We start from the raw sequence: 22,719 nt of genomic DNA, 5'->3' as shown, positions 1-22,719 counted from the left end.
GACTTTTTACACTCTTGGTGTGGGTTTATGATCTAGGTCTGTAGTCTGTCATTGAATTTAAAGCTGTAATTTTGTTGTATGTGTGTTTGGGGGGTTTAAGTCTCTCGTTGATAAATGAGACCCAAAGCAGCTCTGCTTTGCTGGACGTATAAATATTGAGGCAGCAAATTTCCGGGCTCAAAACCGTAATCCTGTCACCAATTGTTGCAATTTTGCAGAGGTTCAAACATTTATTTATGTATTGACTGAGATTTCGTAGCTGACGTTCAACACTGTTGCAGGCAAGCAGTTTACGGCATATCAAGTAATGTTATATTAAAAGTTTTGCTGTGTTTACCAAAGTTAGATGAGGTGATGAACCTTACTCTGTATCCCTCAGAGAACGGAGACTGGTACAGGAATCATAATTGTGCTAATTAGCACTAAATAGAAATGGCAGTGTTCTGCCCAAATCTCTTTGGGATTGTAGGGACACAGCGGCACACTCCCATTGGTGAGGGGAACTCTCAATTACCGTGCAGAACCTTGTATGTGCTCTCTACGTTGATGTGAGAAGGTGTGAAATATTCATGTCTAGCTTTATTTTAATAAGTTTGGATTGGCACGGTCAGAGTGGATTGGCCCCTACGTGGAAGAGAATCGGAGTCTGGCGTTTTGCATGTGTCCTGCTGAGAAAGCACTTTATTGGCTTAGAATGTCAGCTTTGTAAATACACAGGCTTGGAAGCCCTGGGAGTGGCAAGGTGAATTGATTTCCTATGGCGGGACAGACCTTGGTTCTGTGTGAGGAGTAGCAGTCAGACAGCTGGCGTGCAGGGGAGATTCTTCTGTATTTTTCTGCATCAAGGACACTTCTTGACCAGTTCTACACTATCGTACTGTTTACTGCTCGTTCTCTGCCCACACTTCCTCTATCTCCCCACTGCTTCTACCCTTCATCATGTTTTTCCTTTCTGACACTTTTCTCCCCTCTGAATATATTGTCGCGTCTGGCTGTGCGTGTGCTTTAAGCACTTGCTGTAGCCTTGAAAGATATTCTCTCTCTTTCTCCGACTCTTTCTCTCCCTCTCTTTTTTTCTCTCTCTCCTATTTCTCCATCCTGGCTGCTGCAGGTCTGTATTTCTCTCCCCAACAAACTCGGGCTGTTTTCCCAGTGTGATGTTAGATGCGGATCTAGGCGAGCAAATGGGCGTCCAATCGTGCGCCTCCCACCGCTTCCCCCACTTCTCGTTCTGCAGATGGGCTCAGGATCCTAAATTTAGCCGCTCAGCGTTCCGTGTTGTGCTTGCAGTGCATGGCATATTAAGCCATTACACACAACACAGCAGTGTACGTCTTGGGCAACGGATGCATTATATAATGCGTTATATAATTTAATGCATATTTTATGTTTTATGTTGAAAGAGAGAGAAGATATGTGCCAGTGTCAAGATTACAGTACAAGTTTATGTTCGGCCTGAAGATGTAAGGGCACCTTTAAGGTTAAATGATTTGGTCATTGTTGTACATAAACAACTTTGCTGTTATGTTGTGTTATGTTATGTTATGTTATCTATTGCTAACATAAAGCATCAAATCTCCAAGTTTTTTACCAATGTTTTTTTAAGTCATTGTAAAGTTACTGTGTCTTCTTTGTTGCGCATGATTATTTAGTCAAAAGCGCTTTATGAAAAAATCAATTCAAGATGTTTCTAGTAGAGTGTTCTTTGTAAACTAACAAGTCTCGTTGATTGTTTGGGTAATTGCTGTAAGCATCAGTGAGTCATTTCTTTTCCCGAAAGCGAAAAGGTTTACAATAGATGTTAACAAGCTCATGGCATGGTACCAGCCTACAAATATTTGACTGGAAAAGGGCTGCAACATAATAACCCCTCAGGAGAGAAACATTTGTGTCGTTTACAACTGGAACATTGAGCGTGTCATGACCTGGCCGTGATATTAGAATGTAACGTGAGATAACAGAGATACACCCAACTTTGAGTTTGTTCTCATAGTCTTATAAATGAAAACTGCATACTTATTTCATAATGGTGATCACACTCGTGACATGGAGTAAATTATGTAAGCTGCGGTTTTGCACGAGTGAACTGCCTTGAACTGCTTTGGGGTTGTAGTGGAATCTGCGGGGTGCTCGGAGGGGGAGATTGTGACCAGGCCACCGCTGTGTGAGTGGATCACGTTTCCAAAGAGATGGATATACTGTAGCCCGGCTCATTGACAGAGCTTCATTTGTTTGTTCTCTCCGGCAAACTATAGATGTTCAGTAGCCTCTCTGCTTACAGATTCATTAGCCTTGGAAAAAAGTCCTCTATAGAAAGCCATAACATCAGAGTAACTGTGACCGAGATTCATTCAAGGATTGCGCTTATTTGATTTTTTTTTAAATTTTGTGTGTGTGTGTGTGCAGTCCAAAGCAGTCTGTTTCTGTTGAATAAAAAAACTTAAATCTAGCCAGCCATTAAAAACCATATAGATAAAAACAGATTGTAGTGAGCTGCTTTAAAATGGCGAGCCTGATGCACATCCATTGATAAAAAAATCTCCTGCAGTTTCACCCGGCAATCTGTGCCTTTAGAGTTTGTGCTTGACATTTTCTTTTTAATTCATGTGGCTCAAACGTGTTGCCAGAGCAATTGATTTAATTTCAGCTACTAATGTTCTATTCACAGTAATTGTTCGGAAGTGGAAAAATATAATTTCTCAAATTGCCTTCATATAAGGTCATTTTTCGAGTTGCATCCGGTACCGGGTGCTGAATAGGTGGCGAGCGGCACATACAAAGCCCAAATCTGTTGGCGTGCGCTTTTAATAGAAGCCTTGTTCTTGCCCTGGCCGTGTGGCGGTGAGCGAGTCACCTGCGCTGCAATGTGTTTTGGTTCTGGGAAGCAACGGGGAATTGAGCACAACAGTGGGACTTCTGTTTGGGAAGCCCCCAGTGTTCCTTCCCAAAATTAGCCAGCTGATCTGATTCAGGGCCAGGGCTAAAATTGGTCGTGCTTGTCTGGGTGTTTTTTGTAAACCGACACTGTGTTGCAAGAAGGCGGCAAGGGGCTCTTTGGGGGCGTCCGTGCCCCTCCCCGCCTCCCCTCTATAGCAACAGGTGCAGCGGGGCAACTTGAGCCCGCGATGGAATGATCGTGGAGCGCTAAAAGAACCGCTCTGGGGAGTACACTTGGAGGGCTATTCACTCCAGAGGGTTGCTTTTGCCGTTTTTTCCTTCGGGCCAAATTGAAGACAGCTGCCAGGGAGCGCTGCACATAGGAAAACATGTTCCCGGGTTGCATAACAGGAGAAAGCAGGTCCCTGATGGTGCACCGAGTCTTGCACTCCAATAAGCAATTGTGCAGCGATCGCATGAGAGTCTGTTTGTTTTGGAATAGCTGCTGAGTGACTGTTTTCATCAGCTTTTGCGCATGGCCTGTCAGACTACACACACGCACCCCTTTAAACTCCCTCAGGGCGTCCTAGGCGAATCACTCCTGGCGTGAGTCACACTGGGGTTGGAAGGTCAAGTGGAGCACTGACACAAATTTCTGCTCGGTTCATGATGGGCTGAAGTGAGATTCTCAGAAATGTGTGACTGAGACACTGCAATGTGTCGAGTAACAGACTCTTCATTTTAATTTTAATAAACGCTTTAGCCTGGAAGGTCATCATTCATGTAGATGCAAATTATGAAGTCAAGTATGATGAATAGGTATAAATATATGCCATTGTTGATTATGTTCTGTACGTTTCAGCTTTTGTTTGAACATTGGGTGTGTGCTATAAGGGAAATTGGAACTAGATGTCACATGATTAAGTTGTCAAGGACTCCATATCTCACCCAATACATTAGCATATTCAGGCATGACTCAACTATATTATGAAGGCTATAACATTTTCAAAATTTTTATTGATCTTTGATTGATTTTAGTGCCCCAGATGTTTTAGATTTTAGAAATCTATGCTATTTTTACATGTGCAATGTGCTGCTATTTTATAAATATTTGTCTACTAGCAGGTTTGGCGGGTTTCCTTGGGACAACAAGAGCCAAGGTGTATTTAACAGAGTGCCGTAGGGATGACGTATTTTGTAGGCAAAACCCGGAAGCAAGCATTTTAGCACTTTCGGTTCCATCGTCCCAAAGTCAATCGTTTTTGGATGGGGTTTTGGTTAAACGGCAATTTTTTTGGCAAGAATTTTCATTCTTATGTGAACTATCGCTTTAAGTTATTTGTATACGCAAATTACGTGTGACAACTAGTCCCACTTAAAAAAAAAAATGTTAATGGTTGATTGAGAGGGCCATGCCAGAATAACAGTATTTTTGGTTCATTGTGGTTAATGATGGTGCTCTTCTCACAACCACTCCATATTTGTCATAAAATTTTCATTTTCTTTATAGAGGAACACCATGTGTACCTTAGGTATGTGATAGCTGTGGTTTTTGTTGTATGATAATTGGATACTGCAGTGTTTTTGATGCACTCTGCCCCAGTTCGTCTTCAGGTTAATCACTTGTGAATCTGCAAACCCCCCTGTATGGTTAACATGCTCTAATTGTGTGATTCATGTGCTCTTGTTTTTGAGAAGTTGGCAAGGCATGTGCTTGAGGGATGGGATGGAAAATACTATGCAGCATTACAAATGAATCCCAGCATAGGTTGCATTCCAATTTACTCCGCTCTAGTTATCCACTATTGCATTATTTCCTCTTTTATCTCTTATAGCTGCGGTAGCTGCATTTGCAGCACTCGTATATGAATGACTTGAATGAGCAAAACAGGCTCAGAAGAAACATTTTCAGTGCCACCCCCTGCAGATTCTGCTCCTTTTTTAGTTATATACAATTTAACGCTCTCTCGGCGATCATTACACTTGAGGATTGATGGTTCTTGAAGGCACGAGCTTCTGTTGTCACCAGAGCAAAGAAACAAAACATCCCTCATTTCCTTCTGAAGTTCCTTAACGCTTCAGACTTTTCATTATGACTCCACAAATAGATAAGAAAGAAAGCCAGCCGTGGTATGATGCAGGTCCTTTGTTACAGAGAAATGTTGAATTATTCAGTATTAATACAAAACCACTTTGATAAAGATATCAGAAGATGTCTTTCCTTGTACACCTTAATGGGAATACAATACTTACAGCAATACTTAATATACATTATTAATGCCATAAAGATGTACATAGGGAATTCAGGTTCTCAATTAACATTAGATCTGTTTCACTGTAAATGTTTCTTGCAGTTTAAGAATCATTGCAGAAGCCAGTTTTTCCTCATTTTTAAAATTTTGTTTATTTGTCACTGTAGTTGTGTGCACTGCATCTGGACTAGATGAGCGAGTTGTTGACACATACAGCATGCTGCACCATCAGGTCATAAACCTTGTCCAGATACCTCTAGCTTGCCATGAGCTATGAGTTTCATCCTCAAATGAAACGTCGACTCGAGATAAACTGCAGGAAACGTCCTTGGGGAACCCGACAATTGATTTTGCTTGCAAATATAATCCTCTTGGAAAAGGCTGTTCGCAAGCATTTATTTGGCACAGAGCACAGACTAATTTCATCTTAGAATGAATACATGCTTAATATATGGGAAACATAGGTTGACATATCTCGCACTATTCTCAGTACTCTGGTGTAGCAAAAATAATATGAATAATATTATGAGTAATAATTTGCAATGTCATACAGAGTTCAAAAGTTTGAAATGCCTGTAGCTTGGAAAGCATTGCGCTAGCAATACAAATGCCATTGGTTCGAATTGGTCCCCAGGGAATGCTAATACTGAAAAAATATTATAGCTCAAAGTAGATTTGTGCAGTATATTTGTCATTGACATCAAAGAAGAAAAACTTCCACGGGAAGCGGAAAATTAAGGCAAATCCCAGCTGGGGGTTCGGTGAGGTAAGCAGAGTTCACTTTGGTGACGGGAGGATCCTTCATTTCCCATGTGCCCTTCCCCTCATTGCAGCCTGCTGATTAGAGAGAAGCACTTGCAGTTTGGCAAATGTCCACGACTGCATCTCGGCCATTAAAGTGTTCATTCAGCAGTAATGCCAGCTGAGATCTTATTCCTCTTCTATTGTCCCTGGGCCACAGAGCCGTCAGCCTGTTTATTTACCTATAGGATGATGCGAAAAAACAGACAGACGTCTGTTCTGCCCTAGATTGTGTCTAGAGACAGAGAGTCTCATCACTCACCATTACCATGACTGTAAAATGCTTGTGTCTGTCTACACGCCATTGTGGCACTTTCTTATTTAATGTGGACTTGGTCCTGCTATCCATCAGATAAGTGGCATTTCTGCCGTTTTTTGCTCTCACAAATCATTCACACGGTCTTATATCAGTAATGGCTTGGATTGAGGTACTGTGTACCTACACTTCTGCTCAGCAAGGCTTATTTTAGATCAAGGGCAGTCATATTCTGAGTTGTTAAATATTAATGAAACTTCACCTTCCTAGTTAGCAAGAAGAATTCCACTATTATGTGCAAAAGTGTTTAGGGGAAATTTATGTATATAATATTTATGTGTATAATATTTATGTGACCACAGTTAGCCGATGAATAATTGATTTGTGAAACATGTTAAGACAACAAACATTGGGACGTAGATGAAACCTGCTCTTTGTTTTTTCACAGTAAGCAGATGTCCTGTTCTCTAAAGCACAACTTACTGTTAAACACCGAAAAGGCTGGTTTAGATTGAGATCTCATCTCAAAATCCATCTCTATAACATGACAGTTATGGTTGCAATAAAGTGCCATGAAACAGCATGTCCGAACTTTGTTCCCTATCAAAATCAATTTAAGGGTCTACAAACATTTACGTTTACATTTACACATTTTGGCAGAAACTTTTATTTAAAGCAACTTTAAGGGGACATTCACAATACTTTTTAAAATGTAAAATAAATCTTTAGTGTCCCCAGATTATGTATATGAAGTTTTAGCTCAAAATACCATATAGATAATTTATTATAACATGTTAAAATTGCCACTTTGTAGGTGTCAGCAAAAATGTGCTGCTTTTTTTATACAAATGAGCTGATGAAATGCAAACATTGTTTGCTATAATGGTGGTTTGTTGAAATCGAAACTCAGTTGTGCTCTCAATTATTTTATCTCGCTTTATCTCTGCATTAAATGGCAGTGCCGTGATAGTGCCAACTAAGGGGGTAAATTATTATAATAAGATCTCATTTTGACATCACAAGGGGAGCCAGATTTCAATAAATTATTTTTTCACATCCTTGCAGAGAATTGTTTACCAAAACTAAGTTACTGGGTTACTAGGTTACTATTTTCTAAGTTACTATTTTCTAGGTTGATAAAAGCACTGGGCACCCAATTATAGAACTTTAACATGAAAAAAGTTAGATTTTCATGATATGTCCTCTATAAGGCCGAAGTATGGTCCATTTTTTATGTGTATGCGAGGGTTCACATACAGTGTGCGTGACAAATTTTTTCATCAGAAGAGTGCATCCGTACTGATTTTTGAAACCCTCCATACATTGTACATGTAGGTTGCGCATGCACCTACAGGAGAATGTAGTAGGTTGCCCAGGAGATGCATTGCATTTTGTCATAATGGGCATGCGTCAAAGTCTGTGTTCATGCAAGTTAAATAAACTATACTTTGCAAGGCTGTGCGTTTGACCGTGTGTGTACGTTACTATACTCTGGGCTTTACAGTGCATTGATGGTTTTTCTTTTTAGCAGCATGTGTGTTCCTTGGGATAAAGTCAAAAAGTACTTTAACCAGAAAATTTGTTTACAAAGATACTTGTTCAGGCAATAAGTGAGAACCCCCAAGAAGCTCCACATTTTTATTCCCACGTCTCTTCGCTGTAGATGTCATATGGGATCTCACCTTCTAGTCAGCCAGATTCTCAGTTAGTCACTTTCTAGAGGTCAGCACTGGTCAAATATATTTAGCAGTGTAAATTGGATTCTGTGGTATAGGCAAAAGCGTGCGGGACAGCTGTGTATGTTAAGCGTAGAAACTTGATGAACTGATTCATCTTGGGATAACCGGCATAGTTGTTATCACAGTGGCACTTGACAGCTTGATGTCATCCCAGAGGTTTGAATAAATGGTCTCCGGAACGGTGCTGCTGCTGTGCAGAATGTGGCCATAACTCTCGAGCCAGGTGACCCTCAAAAGGGCCACATTGCTGTCACTCAAGACTCAAGGAGCGGAGGTAAATATATTAGCGTGAGAATTAATCTTGTCTGCTGTCAAGGGTCGGGAAGGAAGTGTTTGCTCAGCAGGCTTTCGGATCTTTATCGTCCCCTCTCTGGGACTGTCGCAGTGCACTTGTACAATGTCACATTTTGTTCAAGTATGATAAAAATAACCCTTGCTTATTAAATATGCACAGGCACAAAATAACACGTCATGATCTGCAAGCTAATCGTATCAGTATCGGGGCTAGCCAGGAGTGAACGGTGAAAGCACATCTATAAAGGGATTTTGCAGGAATTAGCCTGGTGAGCTATTTATAGGTCCACGGGAGGGGGGTGAGCGGTGATACCGCTGTGTTATATGCACTCTGTGGACAATCCCCAGGTCAAAGGCGCCGAGGCCAGACTGCAATTAAATCTCAGTCCGATAAAACTCTGCGTCATTACACACAAACACTCATGCAAACATACAAAAGCTGCCTGTAATCCCACTCCACCCTTGTACCCTGACCTCTTTTATTTGCGGTCAAGTGCAGCTTTCCAGAATTAAAACCTCTTTTGTGACAAGGCACAAAAACAGCAAAGAAAAACAGGCGCTGCGAAAGTACCTCTCAGCGTAGCCTGTTGCGCAACCCCTCTTGGGGCCCCAGTGCTATTTTTGTTCCTGGATATGCGTCACGACTGGGTATTTTCTCTGGTGACTAGCTTACATCAGTAGGTCTCCTAGTATACGCTCTATCAGCGAGAGCCTTCTGATTGATGGGAGTTTCGGCTGGCTGCCTGGTGTTTTATTCCTAACCTCCTAGAATGGACAAGGGGAATTCGAGATCAGGGGAATGTTGTGGATGACCAAGGACCTTGAGAAGCCAGGTTGGTTCTGAAATCTGTATTTTTTCCTTCTCTTCTGTATCTGTCATTGTGTCTAGTAGCGATCAGAGAGGTGATATCCCCCTCTGGGCTGACGTGACCATAAGGCAGTGGAGATATATGCTTGTGTAAGCTGTTCATCTGTGGCTGAAAGCAGAAGGCTTGGCTGCAGTAGGCTGTCAGAGAGAAAGAGTCTCTGCTCGCCTGCTCGTACCGCTTGCATGCTGAGCTATTGATGCCATCTCTGTCTGATAACAACACTAACATCTGCTTCTGGAGAAACAGACAAAGCATTAGATTGTATTTCTCTTTCAGTTTCTCCTTGCAGAGCGTATAATAGACATGCACTTGTTTGTATGCGTTACATCGGTGTACATAAGGTACAGTAGCTGTTCGACCCGCATCTGTCTGCGAAGCTTGTGCAGGAATGTCAGTTGCCTTTTTGGTGAAGGGACACCCCCAACCTTATCACCCAGGTTTACATGCCTTGCATCGTTTATCATTCCCACTGGGAATTATTAAAATGCTTTTTTGCAAAATAAATATCTGCGGACGTGCTTACCTCCCCCATGCAGCTGTTTGATTTATGAGCATGGCATTTAAAAACGTGAGGAAAGGCTTTGACAGTAAGACCAAGGGAACACCACATAAACACTGGGCGGACATCACAGATGCATATATTTGCATTAACAGCTTTATTTTATAAAATATTTATTTCATAAAAGCACATATCCTTTTATGTATGTGCATATGATCCTAATACATGCATGCCATTCAGAAAACGTACAACAGGGGAACCCAGGGTTTACAGTGACCTTGAGATGAGTGTCTTGATGCAGGTCAGGAGAGCACACCCTTCACTACTCCTCACGTGTCTACCTGTACTGAGAGAACTGTAATACTTTTGTCTGATAACAGAGAAATTAACCAGCAAGAAGTGTGTATTTTCCATTCACAAATACTATGACTTTATTATCTCATTGCTCTGAATTTTTCTCTCCGACGAATTGTCTCTCCGACGGAATTCGGGAAATGCCCAGCTCGACACACATCGATGAATATCAATAACTTCTTAAGAGAATGCTCGGCCGGCAGATCAATTGTGTGTTGTTTGCGTAAACGTTCCGTTACAAAAACCCAGTTCGTGTTTTCCTTTGGGTTTTGAGTAAAGCGGGTCAGCTGAGGGAAGCCTGATATCGCAGTGGCAGATTCTTTCCTAAGGTGATGTGCCGGCCTGCCAGCGGAGGGGAAAGCAATTACCAACCCGTGCGGGAGCTCTGTCTGCCTGTGACTACAAGAGTAATGTGATGTTAGCTTGCCGCCAGTGCACTCACGGGATTACAGAAGACCCTCGTCCGCAACAACCTGATACAGACCCGCTACATCAATTGCACTGCTTTGGCAGCGGGACAGGGAGTAATTGTGTCCAGGTTTGGGTGCTACATTCCTTGCTGCTTGTTTTTGCTGGCTTATGTTGTTTATGTGTGCGGATGTCACACCTATCGAATCATGTGTACCCAGAAGCCCTCAGAAGGGGGTCTCCTCTTTACTGCGTTTAATTTTAAACCTGTCATGGGGGTATAAACAGTAAAGATGTCAGTATTATTAAGAATCTAGTGAATTACACTGTTTTAGGATGTGACCTTGCGTCTTTTGAACACACTTCCTCTTTGGATGAATTGAATTTCTCCACTGAAAAGCTTGCCACTCGCTTTCACACATCGGTATGCATTTCCTTTTAATCATGACACATTATCATTGCTTTTCTAGAAAGAAGTGGATGTTATGCAAGACGTCTTCGCGTGGTGATTAAATCCTACCATTCAGTGGCTCAGCTGAAAGCTGTTCCATTTAAAGACAACACGTCTGAAATAAGTGGAGAGCTATAGAGTTTAGATCAGGGGTGGGCATTGCTGGTCCTGGAGGGCCACAGTCCTGCAGAGTTTAGCTCCAACATTAATACAACTGAATGAAAAATCTAATTGTATAACTTTGTCTATGAAAAAAGTATATATGTTTGATTAGGGTTGAAGCTAAACCCTGCAGGACTATGGCCCTCCAGGACCAGGAATGCCCACCCCTGGTTTAGATGGTAGAAGGAGCCATCTGTGCACCTGAGAGGAATAATCCTCTGTGACCTTGTGCCAGGATGTTCCATCCTCTGTTGAAGAGGAGTAAAAGAGACCATTAGCACATCCACGGCTGATCCTGCTGAATAATCCCCTTGATTTCTCAAGTGTCTCTTTGGTAACACAGAGACCCCCTTTTAGTACCGTGTGTCGTTGACAGATACTGATGAAATGACAAAAGATATGTTGATAATATTCCTGAATATATCCAAAGTGGCCATCAGGGATAGTAAGCATGTCCATGGACATTTTTATAAGTAAACGTGGCTGATATTAATTTATTATTTTAGTGTATAGATGGTCTGTGTACTAGGTGTTGCTGCATTTTATGTACTGTTCACTATTGATTCATTTCATTATTTGGAAAATATTTTTTTTATTTAGTTACTGCATTTCATTGACAACAAAGAACTTTAGATGAAATCTGATCAAGGCACTTTCAGAATATTAAATTACAATACAATTAAACCACAACTTAATCATAATATGACTCATTTCACGTCTTGCACAGCTAAATACCACTGATTTTATGGTTTCTTTGGCTTTACCGTGTGTTTTTGGAAACATGACAGAGTAATGAATCATATTGTTGTACAATAGCTTGAAGGCAGATGGCCCACTTGAAACAGCACTTCTATTATGACCACGAGTGACCACAACGCCTAAAAGGAATTGAGGAGCTCAGATGCAAAAGCAGCTAAACGCCACCTCCGTCAAAAATGAGATAATGATATTAACCGAACACTCTCGGCACGTATTATTCGTTCATCAAATACTTTTAAATGCGCTTAATCTCCACCTCAGGTCATTTAGAAATAACTCTTTTTTTTTTGGCAGAATCCATTGAGAGAAAAAATGCTAATTTAAACAGGAAAACATGTCAGACAAGCTCCTGAATTATTCTCTTAATTTTATCTTTATTATAAACCTGGGTCTGATCGAAACAGCATGGTCAGGTTTTTATAATGAAGGCTTAGGGTTTCATTCAGACCTAATCTAGCTGTGCCCCGTGACGCAAATGCCACTGATCCGAGTGCCAGAAGAGTGTGAAGGTGTGTGGATAGAGGTTGGACCGACCCTGACTGTGTCCCCTTCTCTGTGTCTGTGGCCGAGGGTCCGACTGAGCTAAGCTCTCCATACCTTCTGTTCAGTTTTGATCAATGCCAGAACTATAGCAAAGACAGAGACCCAGATACCCAACCTGTGCCAAATGGGCAAACACTCTGTGGCTCACACATCAGTGAAAGTGCGAGAAGGTGGAAAATCCAAGATTGTTTTGTTGTTTGCTGATTGTTTGACTTGGTTAATGATTGCACACTTACATATTTTTGTTATGCTTTGACTATGTTGTACATGCATTACCTTGAATTCGAACCTATGACCTTGGCATTGCTACCTATTTGAGCTACTGTTGTTGTATGTTTGTAGTGCATCTTTATGGCCTGGGCAGGGAGTTTACATTTATGCATTTGGCAGATGCTTTTATCCAAAGTGACTTTACAGTGCACACCTAGCTACACTTTTTGATTGGTATGTGTGTTCCCTGGGTTTAAACCTATGACCTATTACACTGCTAACGCAATGCTCTACCACTGAGTTATACAGGAGCACAGTTTAGTCAACCTGACCCCTCGCCTTATTGCAAATTTTGGTGTTTGGGCGCATACTGTGTCGTTATTAAGTTCTACCAGCCGGCAGCATTTTGTATTTGTATGCGTGTTTGTGTGCATTTTATGTGTGTGTTCAGGCCAAGCACTGGCCAGACCCAGAGTGTGGGCTCAACTCAGGAAGTAGGCAGGCAGGCATGTGGCCTTCTGCCACTCGGGCCCCAGGGTTCCTATCACAGATGGCCCACTGACATTAGCCCAGGCCTGGGGTCAGCTAAGACATCATACAGAGAGCAAGAGAGAGAGATTCATGACATTCTCAGCCGAACGGATGAAAAGACAACAGTGAGATACTCTTAAACGAGAGCAGTACCAAGGCAATTGGCCAGCGCTCAGCTGAGACGGCTTGCAGGGTTGGCAAATTTAAGCCAGATTTTGGAAAACGAATATAAAAGGAGAGATAGAAAGAGTGGGAGGAACTTCACGTGGAGGTGCGAGGGATGCATGAGAACAGCCAGGAAAATAGTGGGTTTTATTCCATGGCGTAACACTTTTGAATCACAGGTGAGACCACCTGTCTCCGCTGGCTTGAATCTACCGCATTCCTGGCAGCGTTCATGCTGTTTGTGCCAATTGAGATTCGCATAAAAACAATTTACGATCCAGATCTATCCCAGGTACAGATTTGACGTTACATATATTTATAGACTTTTATTGCACTGGCATCAATTCATCCAGCAACCTTCTCTGAACCCACTTTTATGCCATGGCATAATCTGTTATTGTTTTGACCAAAGTGTAAGACGTAGTCATGCTTTTAATATCTTTTTCATCTCATTATTCCTAACAACAGATATTTTTGTCCATATTTCTCTTCTTGGTCTCTTGGTCTCTTCTTGAAGTCAATTGCGCTCTCTGAGAGTCTGCAGGTTTCATTATTAATGCTGAAAAAATCTGGCTTTAGTTGCAAAGCTGGTAGACTGCATGTTATTAACATCATCCAACATCTAAATCAACGATTTTATAGCTAATACAGAACGTCGTTTGTCGTTTCAACTCAATTTTTTAGGTGGGGGTGATGGTTTAGAAACCTGGTAAGCACACCAGCCTATCAGCATTTTCATAATGCAGGGTCATTTCTTTAGTCAGGCACACAAAGATACAACATCTGTGCCCTGGAGAGTTAGCGTGTGGCAGTATTTTCTAATAACAATCGAGTTTTCAGAACATAAAAGTGTCTGATTAATGGATAAAGAGAGCTCACCTGCATCTCAAACCAACGAAGAGGAGAACAGCTGACGTTTATTCAGCCTACTAATGCCCTGACAACAAGGCAAGGTGAGGACCTCACTTATATTTTTAGCCCGTGAATGGAAGCGGCAGAGAGTTGAGTCAGAGAGAGGAGAGGATGGAGAAGAAATGGAAGGAAATGTGAAAAAAGGGTGCAGGCTGATGGAGAGGCAGCAGCCGTGGGTTGCTGTGACTGAGATTGTACTGCTCTATTTAAAAACCGCAGGAGTTTGTGAATGCTGCCGTGGGGCGCATGGTATGAGTGTGGAGATGAAGAGCGAGCAGGACGGAGGGAAGAAAACAGAAAAAACTTGGTAGCAGTGCAGCCGTCATTACAGCGCGACCACATAATGTGTTCCAATGACACTTATCCACGATGGTTTATAGCACAAAGCATCCGTGTCCAATGCATCCAGGCCTTGCCTGAATATGCAATATGCTGATTTTTGAACGAGGTTAGCAGTCTTGGGACAGCGAGACGACCATTAAGAGAAGGGATAATGACTTGATGATCTAAATTACATGCTTGACCTGATATTATATCTCATGTAAACAGCCCACAAAGAAATTGGTCATTGTACAGTATAGAACAGTATTTAATTTGGAATTTAAAGTGCACAATTTTATGTAATACAGTACATTTCTTGGCATCTGCTTTGGAGCCGTGCTACCAAATGATTTTAAATGGTTAAATTACAACATTGGAACTGACGAAAATTTTTAGCCTGAAAAAGAACATCTCCTGATCGTTCGATAATTGCTGTAATAGATGGTAACGGGGGGAGAGTTGATCTCCATATGTCACATTGAATATGCTTCACATCGGCCACCTCCCATCACGCCAACACATGGGAGATCGCTTTGTGACCCGTCCGTCTGCGAAGGGCCGCACCGAACAAAAGGCAAGCAAAAAGCCATTCAGCAGTGGGAGAAACTAGATCTTTCCTTGGTTTCTGTCTGCGTTTATCACCCGTGGAGACGGTCTAGGCTGCCTTGGTCGGAAATAAAACTGCGTCCTTGGTGAAATGGGGTATCGGTTTTTGGCTTTACAGTTGCGCAGTATTAATATAGCAGAGTGGTGGAGCCAGGATCAGTCAGGATGTGGCCTTCAAGAACGAAACCTCAGAGGGCATTAGAGACCATGTTGGTGGCTCAAGAAAAGCTTCGGTGTGATATGTAATACCTTTCTATGTTCTTTTAGCTGTCTTGAGTTGATGCACTTATGGCATTTTGGTTTTGGATTATAAATTGGTGTTCCTGTAGCTCAACTGGTAGATAATGGTGCTTGCAACACCAACGTCATGGATTTAATCCCACTTGCTGTGAATTTTCAGTGAATTTGGTGTAAAAGTGTCAAATGCATTAATATTACCTAAGAAGCATTTACTTGCACAGCAACTGATAGGTCCAAAAACAGCAGTGGACTGCCTGTGGGAATATCCCATTATCAGGGAGACATAAACACACAGAGAGATCCTCAAACACTCTTACACTCCACTCGAATTCCCAGGCTAAGGCATATGCCGTGCACGCTCGTCTGGCCCATGGAAAGGGAGGAATGTGGAAAACCTCGTAACGCACCTCTGATTTTCCACTCCTGCTGTGTACACATCCCATTATCAGTTTTATATGAAGGCTGGAAATTCCTCCAGTGAGGTGACTGCGGCGCCCAAATGCCCTGGGCGGCAGTGCCGCTGCATTCCTGACTGGGGGGCTTCCTTCCAAGACAACTTAGGGTGGCCCTTCATGGCTCATTTAATAGTGATATAAAAAAACTGGTATGCTCTTTCTCCCCAGCACCCCACTCATCAACTTGCAATGCGGCACCATATAATATGTGTGTTGAGTTGCGTGGACGTATGTTTGTGTGTGCGGTGGACTGTGACCTCATGAGCTGGCGGGTCAGGTCTATTGCTCTCCGCTTGTTGATCCAAAACTAATTAAATGCCGGTTAAGGAATAATTGTTTGTGGTAATGGCAAATTGTTAAAGAACTGTTGATAGATTTCTAACGTGTTGGAAGATGATTGGTTTTATAATATGGAGGGTGAAAAAAGTTTTATGCCAGAGTGCCAGACCTCAGTTAAAATGTTTTTGCATTTTGATTTTAGCTGAAATAAGTGTGGTTGTAGGCTTGTGGGTCCGAAAAACGCTTTTTACTTGACTGATACAGTAGAAAATTGATGTCACAAACATTACAGACATGATGTTGTCTGGCAACCTTGGGTTTTACCTTCTAGAAGTCACATGCTAGTATTATTTGTGTCAGATACATGAGGACAGACAGAGTCCACATAATAAAGAACGATGTGAATCAGGCTTATTTAGACAGAAATGAGACATAGTTTAGTAGATTTTGTAGCTTTGCTCAGTGTGAACTCAAACAATGCTATCAGATATTCAGGTTTTTTTCTGGAAATTTGTATTAGCACACATGGAATGTATGACGTCTATGTTTAAGATTCCTGAACAACAGATTTGACGTAGTCGCATTTTGCTACGATTTCACAACAGATGTACTTTACACAGAAAGCTGATTTGGGTTAAAATGAGCTCAGACTTGTTTTGCAGTGTTACAATCCATTCTATATTTACCCCAAAACGACTTCCAGATTATGGAAAGACGTGTAAATCAGGTACGGCAATGACGTGGCAGCTTTAGCCGTACTATGATTGTTTTTTTACAGGAATTAGTACAGATAACATATTTATTGGGTGTTCCTCTGTATATTTACCCCAAACTAATTTTAGACAGCAAGGCGTCTTAGTCAGGTGCTGCAATGACGTGACTGCTTTAGCAGTTTTAGGTTCCTGGAAAAAATGATGACATACTACTTGTTTTCTTCTATATTTATCCCAAAACTGCTTTTAGATTATAGCAAAGTGTCTATCACGTCTTAAAATAAAGGGTGCTACACTGTCAGAATAAGGTACAGAAGCCATTTAGGTACCAATATGTACCTTTGAAGTAATTATATGCACCCCTTAGGTACAGAGGTTTATTTAAAGGATTATTCAAGTTTTATAAAAAATATCCCGATAATTTACCCCCCCATGTCTTTCATTGTTCTGTCGAAAATAATGTAGTTTTTAAAGGAAAACATTTCAGGATTTTTCTCCATATAGTGGACTTTAGTGGACAACAATAGTTTACAGTTTCAATGCAGCTTAAAAAGCTCTAAACGATCTAAACGAGGCATAAGGGTCTTATCTAGCGAAACAATTGTCATTTTTGCAAAAAATAAAATAAAAAACATAATTTTAAACCACAATTTCCCGTCTTGCACTAGCCGTGTGATGTGCCACTTTACATATGTGAAACGCACACTTGCGGACAGTGTTGGGGGTAACGCATTACAAGTAATGCGCATTACGTAATAATATTACTTTTCTGAAGTAACGAGTAAAGTAACGCATTACTTTATAAATGTACACATTAATATTTGAGTTACTTTTTTAGTAATGCGAGTTACTTTTAATTAATTAAATTTAAAAATAAAATAATGTACTGAATTAAACTGAACATATTAACGTAGAATTACGCACTCTGTGTGCCTAAGCGCGAACACTTTGAGTCAGAAACAGAGATGGCAGGCCAGAGCTTGACATTTTTGCGATCATAAAAACACCTGCAAGGCCTGAAAGAGATCAAGCCTCAGCAAAGTAAGAAAAAGTAACGCAAAAGTAACGTGAGCATTACTTTCCATCTTAGTTACTTTTTTGGGGAGTAACTTAATATTGTAATGCATTACTTTTAAAAGTAACTTTCCCCAACACTGCTTGCGGACCATTTTAAACAATAAACTGACACAAAGACGTTAATTAGTATCATTCCACATACAACAACATCGAAACGGTCCTCTTTCTCCACACTTGTAGACACTGGAATGGTTTCGCATACGTCATGCGTGAGGTCCACTAAAGTCCACTATATGGAAAAATTGTTGAATGTTTTCCTCAAAAAACGTAATTTCTTCTCGATAAAATGGGGGTGAGTAAATGATCAGAATTTTTTTTTTTTTATATATATTTGGAATAACTGGATTTTTTCTTTTAGGTGAAAGGGTACTGGCCCGGTTTTTGAAACATTTTAAGTAGAATGAGTAAGTCACCCAAAAATGATCCCCATTGACTTGACCATAGTAGTTTTTATTCCTACTATTAAAAGTCAATGGGCCTCATTCTTTGGGTGGACTACTCCTTTAACATGCAATATTATACATAATAGTATTATATACTAGCAACAGGTTAATGAAATACGGTGAGGAATCTAAATGGTAGGAGCAAGGCACTAGGCAGATGTTAACAGTAAACACTTTTAATGTTGTCAACCGTGCACCCTGTGGAATTGTGGGTAAACTATAATCAGTCATGTTACTGTGGCTGCAGTTCTTCAATGTCGCAGTGGGGCAGAAAGATCACTCATCAATGAGACCACTGATCTCGGCTGCCAGTTCCTGGGCTACAATGCCGGCAAACATATCCGCTCTTTGCTTTAGGGGAAAAAGAATCAACCACGGCGTATTTGCCTATGTGGTTTGTTTATATGTTTACGTATTCCTCTTACCCCTAGTCTGATGTGTCTCCAGAGATAAATGTAAATACGCAAGTACAAACAAGCTCTCTTGGGTGCACGCACACCCACGATAGATGTGCACGTACAGGCATACATAAACACTCAAATATTCAGGAGGCCTCATGTGTGCGATCGAGCTCGGGCCAGATTATGATGACTTGTTTGCGATGGGGGCCAGCAGTGACCTCAGATGTTTAACAGAGGAGCTAGTGTACCCCTCCACCCCTCTGACACAGCGGAGTATGCATACTCCTCCGCCCAGCGAGACAGCGCAGGATCTGTTATGCAAGTCACACACATGCGGGCGAACACACTTCATGTTTAGTGCCGGACCCTAATGAAGAAGTCCACACTGTTCGAAAACACCCAAACCTGGGTGTCGCGCAATAGCCTCGCATCTCAGGGCGTCCATCTTTCTTTCCCCGAGAGTCAACTTATGACATCAGCTGAACTTTCCTCCCATCCAGCGTCACTTTCAACCTCATGTTTATGCGTGCAGAAAACGGAAAAATGGGTTTTGTGTCTGGCACTTGAGATGAATGATCATGTTGTTTGAGTGTGAGAGACAAGAACTACATTGTGCTTATATATAAATCAAGGAAACTGGACTAAGATGTTTGATTTGTGTCGGGGCACGAGGGTTGTTTTTATATGAAGACGTGCTGATAGACAATACTGTGCTTTTACACACTTTGTGTCGCTCAGAAGTCATGGAAAGAATGTAATTGAAAGCTTTTTATGTAGTGATATTTTAAACGGCAAATAGTGGTTTTAATTTGGTGGTTCGGTGACCTTGTTTACATGGACAGAAGTCATTCAATTATTGACCTTATTCTGAATAAGACAATAATCTAAGTAAGGTGTTTACATGAGTTGCTTTTAGAGTAGTCATGTTCCCGTTTTATATGTTATAGAACATAAACCGATTATTGGCAGATCCCCATTACGTCCCCATGCCAAGCCATCAGACATCAGTCCAAAATTGTACGTATCAACATACGCAGTTCATCGTCGTTATGATAACATATATATTTTGTGGGGGTTCATTTTTAATTTTACAAAAGCTTCAAGCGTTTTGAAATTGAGGGGTGAGCTGTTGGTTGCAATTCACAATCTCACCACTAGATTCCACTTAAATTTAAACACACCACCATTAAATTATTTATTCGTTAACTCTTTCCTCGCCATTGACGAGTTAACTCAAACAATAAAAACTCAGTGTGTGTTTTGATCATGGCTCTGAATCTGATCTATATCAAAAGTCCTTTACAAAAAATGCAATTATCTCAGCTTTTTGAAACTTGTTTTGTTTTAAAGCATGTATGTTTATATACATTTTAAGAAGAACATTTTCTAGAAGGCGTTAAACTTTTGTGAAAATCATAAAAAATGCTGCCGCTGGCGGGGAAAGAGTTAAATGCATTATATTAGCATCATATGACAGTCATTACAATTCATGCCTTATTTTAGTAAGAGAAACCTGTACGCCAGTGAGAGAGAACATTAGATTTCTTTACAGACTATAGAGTATTACTTATAACACAAAATCTATGATTAAATATTAATACTGGTCGTAATGTCATAGTTGTTAATGAAGACGCTGTCGATTTAATAAATAATATGCTAATTCCTCACAAAAGCGGTTCATTCAGCTTACTGGTGCCTCTCTTCCACTGACTTTTATTTAAAGAAAAGGCCTCTGGTCTCCTTCCCTGCGTAGTGCGTACTGCAGCGTTACACATTTTATGTTAACCTTGCAGGGTTGGCTTAAAGCGGCTTTGGCTCGGTTCTTTTGTTTGCCGTCAAGCGGTCGATAACTGCAGTGTGTGTTTGTGTCCTGTCGCAAAATACGGTGAAAAGTCCCACACGATGTTAATACACGTTAAAGGAAAAAAACACAATTTTTCAATATTTTACTATGTTCTTACCTCAAATTAGATAAATCTTTTTTTGTGTGGACTTTTAATCTTTGCACAGCGCTTCTTGAATGTGTTAGCATTAAGCCTAGCCCCATTCATTCCTATGGCTCCAAACAAAAGTTTTATTTTGTGCCACAATAGTCGTGTAACTCCTCATGTTTAAATAGGGAAAACATGGAAGTTCTAAATGGAAGTTCTAAATTCATCCCTGTTTGGATCCTAAGGAATTTATGGGGCTAGGCTAAATGCTAACACATTCTCGAGGTGCTGTACAAACATTAAAAGTGCATGCATTAAAAAAAGATAGGTATGTATTAATTCATCTAAATTGAGGTAAGAACATAGTAAAATATAAAAAAACTGTGGTGTTTTCCTTTAAGGTGTATACATGTCCATGAAGCACTTCAATAATACGACTAAAATAGGAATTCTCCACCTGTCTTAATTCGATTTGTGTTTACTTCGATTATGTCGGATTATGGTAAGCAAATAGTCCTGTATTGTCTTAATCTAATTAATATTGAATTATTGTTGTCCATGTAAACAGAGTCAATGTCTCATTCTTCAGAAGTTCACAAGAGCACCTGCAGACACAGGCCGGTTTGTGCCGATATACTGTATCATCAGATCTTCCAAACATTACTTCAACCCAAAACAGTTTTTTTGCTGTCCCTTGGTATCACACGAGACTTGACAGAGCTGAATGTGACAGTGGTACGATCATGGCACGGAACAACTCAAGCAAACGTGTAAACGAAATGGCTCGGCTGCGTGTCAATGGAACTGGAAAAACAATTCTCTTAATTTCATATTGAGTGGTTTCGTCCCAGTGCTCGGGGAGAAATAGTGAATGAGAGGTTTTAGTCCTGGTCGAGTTGCCTGTGTCTCTTAATAATGGAAATTCACAGTCAGATTACACTATAGACCTGTTTTTTGGAAATAAACATGCCCATGGAGAGGAATTATCTTGTTATGACTGACATGGAAAAGGCAGAACGCTATTTGATTTTTCCCCTTTCATTTTGCTAGGACAATAATTCCGAAAGAGACTGTCGCAACAAGGGGAAAAATACTACAATGCCATCAGAAAGTGCTTCGAGCTTGTTTGTGCAAAAAATGTGTGCGTGCTAGTGCCCAGCTTTTCCATGGGTAACATTTGGTCAGACCTATTTCTCCACTTCTTTCTCCTCCAGTGGAACCTCGAGTTTCCAAGCCTGGAACTATTACTGAGTGTTTGTTCAGAGCCCAAGTGTGCGTGTCAGACCCCTTCTTCACAGACGGAAAGCTAGGGCCAGCCCCTCCAGTCAGAGCGAACACAAAGAAGAACAATTCTTCCTCATTCTTAACCTCACTTCCTTTGTCTCCTTACTAAAAGAGAGCTATAGAGATTTGCTCTTGCATGTGGGCGGATGTATACGTGTGTTTGCGAGCGAGCGAGTCGTCTGCACTGTTGTGGTGTTGTAGCCTGCAGTCTTGTGGGAGTTTTGTTCACACCTTGACGTTACCACTTCCTGCAACGTCAACGGCACGGTTCCTGCCTCAATGTTGTAATCACTGTGCGGATCTGAGCGTGGGGTTTGTGCCCTACAGGTGCATGCTGGGATGCCCCTCCTGTTCAGAAAAACTGACTTCCTGTGATTGTAATACATTACAGCGTTGGGCATAATGTAGACATTTCGGTTTTACCATTAGCCTTCAAGATTGCTGAAAAACGATGTGAAAACGATGCTTGAAGATCACAGGTCAGGCTTTAGCAATGACTTTTGTTCAAAACATTTCCTGTCCGTCTCTGTGTGGTTCTGCAGTGAATTATCCTAATGCAAATCTCATGCTCCTCTCTTCTCTCAAGAGGTATGAAAGCTCTACTGAAAAATGAAAAATCTTCACAGAGCACACATTTGAGGCTTCTTTTGGAAACAAATTTAGATATAGAAACAGGATTACTATTGTATATTGTTGGCTGACATCTCTTTTCCCACGAAACTGCTCTTCAAAAAGAGACTCCTGTGGCTCGGTGGGTTGAGAATTGCGCAAAGGTCATGGGTTCGATCCTAAACACACAAATCAATAAAAGAAATATTCAAATTGAATTCTTCGGATAAAAGTTGTATCCATGTTAAAAGATGTTTGCCACTGGATTTTATTTTTTA

At 41.0% G+C, this 22,719-nt stretch overlaps 1 protein-coding gene across 6 annotated transcripts in view; it reads left to right on the top strand.

The window, feature by feature from the left end:
- hivep2a (HIVEP zinc finger 2a) overlaps window positions 1-22,719 on the top strand; it is a 79,520-nt gene that overhangs the window by 24,608 nt on the left and 32,193 nt on the right. For 2 of the 6 annotated variants that reach the window (XM_055186411.2, XM_055186408.2), the window contains exon 1: window positions 8,889-9,052. The exons of the other annotated variants lie outside the window; for them this stretch is intronic. The gene's annotated coding sequence lies outside the window, so the exon portion shown is untranslated. Of the gene's footprint in view, window positions 1-8,888; window positions 9,053-22,719 lie in introns of those variants that run through there. 6 annotated transcript variants of the gene reach the window in all.

Source organism: Misgurnus anguillicaudatus, chromosome 18, assembly GCF_027580225.2.
Source record: "Misgurnus anguillicaudatus chromosome 18, ASM2758022v2, whole genome shotgun sequence".
NCBI classification, from domain to species: domain Eukaryota; kingdom Metazoa; phylum Chordata; class Actinopteri; order Cypriniformes; family Cobitidae; genus Misgurnus; species Misgurnus anguillicaudatus.
This window is presented reverse-complemented; position numbering and strand designations above follow the sequence as displayed.